At 36.8% G+C, this 8,457-nt stretch overlaps 1 protein-coding gene across 2 annotated transcripts in view; it reads right to left on the reverse strand.

Moving 5' to 3' along the window:
• Nucleotides 1-3,674, reverse strand: part of LOC126252913 (RNA-binding protein 34-like) — a 96,069-nt gene extending 92,395 nt beyond the window's left edge. The window contains exon 1 of one of the 2 annotated variants that reach the window (XM_049953898.1): nt 3,546-3,674. The gene's annotated coding sequence lies outside the window, so the exon portion shown is untranslated. Of the gene's footprint in view, nt 1-3,157; nt 3,296-3,545 lie in introns of those variants that run through there. The other variant, XM_049953899.1, reaches the window with a different exon arrangement.
• Between the last annotated feature and the right edge of the window lie 4,783 nt (nt 3,675-8,457).

The raw sequence follows: 8,457 nt of genomic DNA on the forward strand, positions 1-8,457 counted from the left end.
GCCACATTTTGTTCCATATGTTGTTTTATGACATTCAGATGCTTGTGCTCTACCAATACTGCAACTTGTTTGAACAAAAGCGCCACTAGTACACTCTTCTGCCTCCATACTGACTCTCCACAACAGTACTGACCAGTCTGAACTAGAATCTTAAACACATGATAACCTGTAATTGTTGCTTGCTTCCTTTCTTGTTCCTGCCTAACGACTCATTCTGTCCCTGAAAACTACCATTGTTTAACTTTCTGTTGCCAGTTCAACGTTTTATTGGGAAATTGAGCATTTTAAATCATGGCACTTGTATATTTGTGCCACTTTGTGACCCGAAGATGTTCATACAGAATGAAACTAAACCAGCAGGTATCATGCATGTAAAACTATAATGGTTTTCTGAACACAATTATTACTCAGTTGTGGAAGAACAAAATGATTTAATACTACCATAATTCCAGTTGTTAGAGTGGGTAAACAATGTATGTCATCAGTCACAGCTATGTGACAAATGATGAGCATGCAGCATAAAAAAAAAAAGACTGCTCACATGGACATAGAAGTATCATGCATTTATTCCTATGAGCAAAGCCATAGTAAGTAAACAGTTTTAAGGATTTTCACGTTCATAAAATTCAAGTGGATCCAGATGCTGCATGCTTTTGAAAAGATTACAGGATTTGTGTCGACAGAAGCGTCTGATCCCACGCGTCGGCTTTAACCCGTGACGTAAGGCTGTTGTCGTGTGTGACGTCATGATGGTGCGGAGTTTGGTTGGAGTGTGGCTGTCTCCAGTTCTGTTTTATCTTATTTTATTTACTTTTCTGATCTGTTCGTTCTATCTCGTGAGATTTTTTTTTATTTAAAAATACTTATTACTTATTTTAATTATCTGTTTCCTCCAATTTCTGTTTTAGTTTATTATATTTATCTTTCTGATCTGTTCGTTCTATCTCGTGAGATTTTTTTTTTTTTTAAAAAGACAAAAAACACTAATCAGCTACTGAAGCATCTTTATCTTCTATGGGTTGCAGGGGTTACGACCCCTGGGGAGGTGGGTGGGTATTCATGCATGGCTGTCTTCACTTACACGTTGTAGCTACGCAAGGCGTCTAAATTTGTTTATATTTAGTTTTCCCCCCCCACCCAAAACACCCCATTTCCCGCGCTTGTCCCATTAGTGTCATTAGGCTACTTGTGGAAAGTGTGTGTGTGTGTTTGTTTTTGTTTCCGCCATATTTGTGATGTCATGGGTCAAAGCAGACGGGCGGGATCAGACGCTTCCGTATTTCCCAGGATTTGTTGCTTGCACTTATGACAACCATCAGTGGATGGCTTCTGTGCTATCAGAGATGAAAACGGAGAAGTAAACCTATTTACCCATCTTTATGGAACAGCTCTCTTTTTTCATAACCACCAAGACCAAATAAATTGACTGTAATAATGACAAAAACTTCATCCTTCCAAAGTTAAATCACTCAACTGTCACTGGAAGAACGTATCGACTACCAGGCTATATTGGAAAAGAATGTGTTGTTACCTCAGTTATGTCTTTAATGCTTGGGAGGACTAGGTTATATCACTTAACAGAATGGTGCAATACATAATTTTAGAGTCTGGTCAGAGGCACTCTAATAACACATTGTTAAATAGCACCGACATCATTTTTAACTAATAGTATTGATTAATATTAATGTAACTCTAAAATGACGGTAGGATTAAGTAAATTCTTCATAGTCTTTTTTGAGCACATTATGCTGTATTATTAAAATTTCTTCACAGTTAACACGGGAAAGCCAAATGCGAATTCATATTTAACTGTGTAGTTCTAATAATGTAATAACTTTTCACTAAATAAAAAATAGTAACTGACAGCCTTATTAGTTTTTGAAATATTACATCTTAGTAACAAGTCCAAAGCCCTACAGACTATGCAAAAGGTGCTGCACTTAATATGTTCCCACTACAACACCATCATGAAACATGGCACACAAATTAACAAATAATGTATGAGTAACATAGGTACTTTTTTTTTTCTTTCAAAAGATCAAATTTCAAAAATTAAAAAAATCCTTTAAAGCTTATGAGGAACTGAATATTTGAAACAATACAAGTCAAATAGTTTTTCATATATGGTGATATTAAGGTTTCACACAACGAAAGTCACATCATTTTTGAAGTATTAAAAATTAATATCTCAAAAATAAAAGACCCAAAAAATTTAATCTGAGATGTCAATAACCACATCATTTGTTGATTTCACATGGGCTGACAATCTGTGCAAAGCTTTGCATGTTATCTGTTGCAACCCTGAATGATGAAGAGATTTTTAAGTGTTGCTGTGTAGAAAATGTTGTGTACTTTATGAGAGGAGCAGTGGGAACAGAAGACACGAAGTGAACACTAGTGTTTTGTATGGGCACTCTGCAGTATGATTGCATTATTGTGCTATACACTTTACAAGAAAAGAAAAAAAATGACGATTCCAGTATTGTTAAATGTTTTAAGTTTCTTGTTTGGGAATAGCTGGTGATCTGGACTTCAATTAGAACACTTACTAATAACTGCATCTCGATAATTATGTTTGTCACTAAAGGGAGGACACCACTGATTTAACATTTCATACGGCAATAATGAAAAGGATCTATTGAGGGGTAGTACTCTACTATACCATTTTAGCGACTGAAAATACACTCTCTGACAAAATAGGGCACCTTGAAGAAAAATCATAATACAAAACTACGATTTCGACCCATATGAATCTAGGCTGCAGATTAACGTACATGTTATCACAGTTAGTGACAATTTATAAGATGAATATACCATACTGAAATTACGTATGTTACGTAACACTGACTTCTTACCTAAAGTTCATACAGACATTATATACATTTTTGGTTAGGTTGAACCAGTTTTTGCTTAACCACCCACCACTCCTATCTTTAAATTACTGGAGTATCATAATAAATCTTATTCACCAAATCTTGTTGGTATAGGCATGATATTAAGTACGTTACCGACAAGAAAAGTATCATTAATTATGAGTGTACTCAACGAGAGTAAACTTTGATTCACACAACATACTGTGCACTACGCTATTCTTCGTCTGGACTCTACATTTCAAAAGCAGAACACAAACCAGATAGCAATAAACTCATAGGCTTACCATCTAATAGACGTGGACCATTCCATACAAAAATGTCCAAAAGAGCACATAGGTACACAATCCACCAAAGAAGCCGTTTGTCACAATGTGTGTCCTACTGATGAAGTATTTCTTCCACTGCGACCCCGCCTTTAGAAGAATTAACGCTGATAGTCCCAACAAAGCGAAAACATAAAATGCGAAACCATACAACCCTGTGAATCCAAGCAGACCAGCAGTTCCGCCTGACAAGGCGGCCATAGATGTTCTGCAGTATTCCACTATAACAGCATTATTCCTTCGAGCTGCTTCACTATACGCTACAATTTCTCCTGATTTCTCAAGTTTCGTTCTCACTCTACCAACAGGCATCTCAGTAGCACAGCAAAAGAATTTACCTCAAACTTACATCAACAACGATCGAAACTATCGCGAAGTTGCGCATGCGCAGTTGAGACAGGCTGGAGGGTCATACACTGAAATTTTCTACTCAAATAATCACTTTGACGGTAAGGGGAACATGCGTCTAAAGCTAGCGAAATGAGGGATGCTCAACTACCGGACCTACCGATAGATGGCTCTAGCGCGTGCCGGCCAAAGTTCATATCATTGAGTGTCAGCCATATCTGAATTTGGCTAAAAACGAAGTGTCAAAACACGGATGAAAATGTTTTTCGTTCTGCGCCCAAATGAGTCTTTTATATTGGATGTTCTAGATATCTACACATCAACATAATGATGTGTTTCTAATCCAGCGAGAAAAAACAGTGACAGTTCTGCTATGAAATTCCTAAATTCGAGTGTGTTTTGCTAGTTTCACAAGCTGACCTATAAATTGTTTACTATTAATTTTATGAGCACTTTACTTATTTGCCCGTTTTAAAACACTACTTAAGATTCAGTGGAGGTCAACAAATTACCTTACTTGCCAAAGCTTTTAACAACAGGTATAATTCGGAAAATCAAGTGTGGAAAACAGTGAAGATGCCTCTTGAAAAAAAGTTGACATCGTTTGCTTAGGGGTATCGTTACTGACAACAAAAATTACAACTAAACTATTAAAGTATTACTTACGTATAAACGGAACAAATTGTTATTTTTCTTTATCTGAAGTGACGCATTACCGATCTGCATATATGCTGACACTGTAATTGCAACATGCACTTACGAATTTGGCTCTCTCTTTGATCATAAATTTAAATGCCAAAATTTTATTAACGCCTGTACATGGCATGGTGTATTTTAACTGAGTGATACGGTAGCCGGCACCAGTTTTTGACAGTGCTTCAGTCTTTGATACGAGAAGAAATACATTTAAATGAGACAAACACAAAGGCCAACGTTAAGCCTCCTCTTAAAAGCATGACTTGTATCATTTGGAAATTAAGTCTAGTAATAACATTATATTGGACAGATCCATGATGATTTAGGAAGTGAAGGAACTTGTTGAAAATAACATCGATCACAGCTGTTAATTTTAAGGTTGGGGTGTCTTAAAACTGTAATGACTGGTAGCATGGTTTTATTTTAAAATTGAATTCAAAACATGTTAGTGAGCAAAATTAATTACGCTATGAATTACAACCATGGAATTTTATTTCTGTGAATCTTGGTTCCAGTTTTGGACATGGTGTCAATCACTGGAATGACTGGTTGTCAGTATATGGCCCAAGCAAAAAACAAACCTGAAAGCGAAAGCTGCAGAAGCTGGCCACACAGGCACCCCAATGGCTGCTACAATCTGTGTGAGACAAGGGTGACATATTGCAAATTTAGTGTAAAAAGTTCCATATTGTCTGAATTTGTCCTATACTGACAGGACATTCTAGTCCAGTCGATTTTCTTATATGCAAAAGTACACTAGCCAATACCAGTAGCACAGAGATAGTGGGGGGATTCCATTTTTACGGGTGGGACAGTTGCACTACGTTTTTCAACAGTCACATGCTGATATAACATAAAGTATAAATAGAAATAAAGTAAATGACTGGTTGCCATACAAATAATTGTTTTACCTTCCCTTTAAATCTGAATGTCAGAAGTTTACAAATTCAGCTGTTATTCATCTTTAAAACTTTGTCATGGGTGGGACGGCAAACAGACGTAGCATTGAATAACCACCAACAATTTAGAAGACATCTGTGATTTATGCACTTATTTTCTTATGAAAATATTGAATTCACATTAATAAAACAATTCTCTACGTGACATAATATCAATAAATATTAGATTAGTAATACTTAGTTGCAATTAGACTGTCACGGGTGGGACAAGGAATTGTTATGGGTGGGATTCATGTGAAGTACAATCATTTTTTTTTAATTTAAACTGATTTTATTATGTCAGTTGGCTACGAATCAGTAGGTAACATATTTAGAGGGCACTTTAAGTTTTAATAACTTTTTAGAACATTTTTGTTGCCTATAAATAATATAAATCTTGGTATAGTATTAGTTTACAGTTCTGAGTACTTAATTATTTCACTTGAAGAATGTACCACTTCGAAAAAATATACACTTGACCTCTCACCCACTTTCGAAAATGTCTAAATTGCCGGGAAACTCATAATATAAGGTGTCCCTAACATGTTTGACATTTGGATTCGGGAGAATAGCAACGACTTGTTTAAACTTTATGGGATACATCCTGCTTGTCAGCTTTGAATACTTTTGCTGAGTCCCCAACAGATCGCATACACATAATCTGTATTTCCCCATTGTCTTCTATTCTCTGTGGAATTGCAGGATATCTATATGTAGTGGATTGCTTAGTTCCTTGGTCCCAAACTACTTCCTTCCTAATTGCCATACTGTCTACAATTAGACATGAATCGCTGAACTGCTCCCTTACAATTGGGTTCAAATCAATGTACTTAAAAACATCTTTTAATAAGCCAGGTTCACAGTCTACACTTGCCACCCATTTGGAAATCAATGATTTATGGGGCAGAGGCATTAATTTTTGCAGGTATTCATATGCTGCTGGTGAATAAAAGTACACAGTCATCGCAAACATTTTCACATTTGTTGTTTTCTATTATCCTTTGACGAGAGAGAGTTGTTCACTAAATTGCACACTAATTCCACATGTGTTCCTTCCTGATGATTGAGGAAGTTATGTAACTTCTCAGGAAGGTGCCCCTTCTCCTTCAATGAACTTATGATGTCAACCATGGAAAACACTTTCTTCTCTCTTCTTCAAAGTTTTTCATGGACGCACTTCAGTTTACGTGCACAATGTCTGAGGAAAAATTGCAAGTTTCGGTTCCATTGTCTTCCATTTCTACTTTCGACTGTACACCACAATAACTTGCTGAAGAACTAACTGCACTTTGAAATAAAGAAATAATTTCGTTATACATGATTGAAATAACTCAAGCCTTGATGAAAAAATATTATAAGAAAACTTTGGGGGTGTGAAAACATCCTTATATTAACGTTTTCGACACAATTTGCAGCTTCTGCATTGGATAAATGGGACATACTTTCCACATAAGCGTTCTCATTGACAACATTCTCCACGCAATCAGTAGCTTCTAAAGTGGGCAAATCGAGCACGGATTCCATGACAGAACGCTAAAAACAAAAATACGGACCTGTATTACAACATTGCTTAGACCTATGTAGCCCATTTGTGTCCATACTAAATAAATTCAGAAAAGTAAAAAGCACACACATAGCAAGGAAATTAATTACCTACCTCAAATGGAGAAGCATCGTTGTCACTCAAAATCCTAACAACATGTCGTCGTGGCTGTTTCTTTGGTGATATCAAATGTGTCGGAAACTAAAAAACTGACGGCACTGCTTCAGGTTTGAGACGTTTCTTCCACGTTCCAGGGCTCACTACGTAATCATCTAGTCGGAAATGGTGTCTGCAAAGAAAACTGCAAGCTGCAGGATTAAAACCTTTCTGCTTCACGGAAGTAATCCACTTCTTTAGCAGCTCTGGGTGCTTTAGAGGAAACCTGTTCAAAAACATCGAATTAGCAAACGCACTAAGTCCGTATTTTTATCGTATTGTATCGATAGTCCTATTACCTGTGAAATGTTAAGTCACTTTCCTTACTCCATCGCTTCGTACAATTGAAAGCGGAACAAGAAATCACCATTTCGATAATCCTTAATTCCTTATACACCGTACAGACCTAGAGAAACTTCTTGGCAAATTCGAATATGGCGGACAATACAGACGACAGTAATCAGCTGGTAGAGCCATCTATCGGTAGGTCCGGTAGTTGAGCATCCCTCATTTCGCTAGCTTTAGACGCCTGTGTAAGGGGAGGTGTACACTATCATATTTCTTTGTCAAGGTTGATATGTCAAAGAAATTTGATGGTGTAGTAGGAAACTTTGTCAAGTCTTGTCTGTCGTCAAATAAATATGATAATCTAGGTCGTCGCCGTAGATTTGGTTATAAAAGTCGTTTGTCTTCTATTCACTGCAATGTGAAATGGAACCGCTTCGACCCCTGGCTTCAGTATAGCTTTTTCAGGCCTCTGCAGTGGGTGTGTAAACATAGCTTCAAAGTTGGTTTGTTCCGTAGACTTTTTTTTAATAAACTTGCTTCGACGAGAGTGGGGGGGGGGGTGAGCAAGGGGCACAGTGCATGCTATTGATTGTGTGTTGATGGACAGGTGGAAAATGCTACAGACGGTGTCACGACTAAAATCACAGCTACAGCCATCGACCTCTACATTTGGTAACATCCAGGCAGCTTTTCAGTAAGCCTGAATAGATGATGTGATCACACTCTAAAATTTAAAAAATCTTTCATAGTTTTCCATTCTGCTTGACTATTTTTGGACTCTGCATGCCACAAGTTAAAAAGCGCTTCATCTGTTTCGTACTTTTTATTAATTTTGTAGTTGTTGGAAAATTAATTCCATTAATTAAATAATTCAAAATTACAAATAGTTCTTATTGCCCATATAGTGTACCAAACATTTATTTACCTTCACATACTCCCCCTTCAGTGCTTTATAAATCGCTTCACGCGTTGCTGGAATTATTTGGTTAATGTGCAATGTTATATTCGAGTGCTATGCTGTAAACTAGAGTAGCTCTCTCAGGTATCAAGAAATCGCTGTGTCACAGTCTTCTGCACATATAGCATTTCTAAAGAGAGTATTCTGATTTGTAATATGAGAAGCCACTTTAATGAGCAAATACGGAAATACACTCTCATCCATTCACAATTTATATATTCAGACTTGACTTCCTCCACTTGCAGTTCTCGTAACAAATTTTGCTGAATGCTTTTACTTTCTCGACGTAATACCTCGAGCTTCATTCAAGTATGTTTCCATTTTTTCTGCTGCA

Source organism: Schistocerca nitens, chromosome 4, assembly GCF_023898315.1.
Source record: "Schistocerca nitens isolate TAMUIC-IGC-003100 chromosome 4, iqSchNite1.1, whole genome shotgun sequence".
Classification (NCBI taxonomy): domain Eukaryota; kingdom Metazoa; phylum Arthropoda; class Insecta; order Orthoptera; family Acrididae; genus Schistocerca; species Schistocerca nitens.